Source organism: Morone saxatilis, unplaced genomic scaffold, assembly GCF_004916995.1.
Source record: "Morone saxatilis isolate NCDOM2014 unplaced genomic scaffold, NCSU_SB_2.0 Contig2, whole genome shotgun sequence".
NCBI classification, from domain to species: domain Eukaryota; kingdom Metazoa; phylum Chordata; class Actinopteri; family Moronidae; genus Morone; species Morone saxatilis.
This window is the reverse complement of record NW_023339762.1, coordinates 25,243,788-25,244,407: the sequence shown is the minus strand read 5'-3', so window position 1 is coordinate 25,244,407 and position 620 is coordinate 25,243,788. Positions and strand designations below refer to the sequence as shown.

Below are 620 nucleotides of genomic sequence, written 5' to 3'. Positions count from 1 at the left end.
TGCACTCACTCTCACACACACACACACACACACACAGGAGCAATACCTGTGTGTTTCCAGAGAGAAGTTTAAACATCTACATCCAATAACGCACACACACACACACACACATACATACGCACAGGTACACACGCACCTCGAGATTCCCTTTTTGTCCCTGCTCCCGGGATGCGTTAAAGGCTGTATCCGCTCAGCGGTGACACGCTGTAATGAGCCTCTGTCAATTGAGAAGAAAAGTCGACCCGAGGTGGGAATCCAATCATAAATTAGCCATAAAAGTCATTAAGGGAAGTCCATCACAGGCACTGTCCATCCACGCAGCTTCTGGTGCGCTCTGTCTGTGTGTGCCGCCAAGTGCGCAACAGGCTGGCCTGCGGCTCCTTGCAGTCAACTTCAAGACTCAGACACACACACACACACACACAAATACAGTCTGATTTCAAAATAAAAGAACACGCGGGTCCAGGAGGCTTTTTCTCTCTTGCGTGCCTTGCAGTTCTCCCTCCCCCTCTCTCCTCCCCCTCTCTCCTCCTCCCCTCTCCCACACGCACTTTTTCTTCCTTTAGCTGTTCAGTCAGTGGATTCAGAATTAAAAAGTCCCTCTCACCTCTGCATCTGTT

The 620-nt window shown here is 50.2% G+C and overlaps 1 protein-coding gene across 1 annotated transcript in view; it reads right to left on the bottom strand.

Moving 5' to 3' along the window:
• Window positions 1-386, bottom strand: part of il34 (interleukin 34) — a 35,999-nt gene extending 35,613 nt beyond the window's left edge. The window contains exon 1 of the mRNA XM_035665845.1: window positions 137-386. The gene's annotated coding sequence lies outside the window, so the exon portion shown is untranslated. The remainder of the gene's footprint in view (window positions 1-136) is intronic.
• Window positions 387-620: the final 234 nt, after the last annotated feature.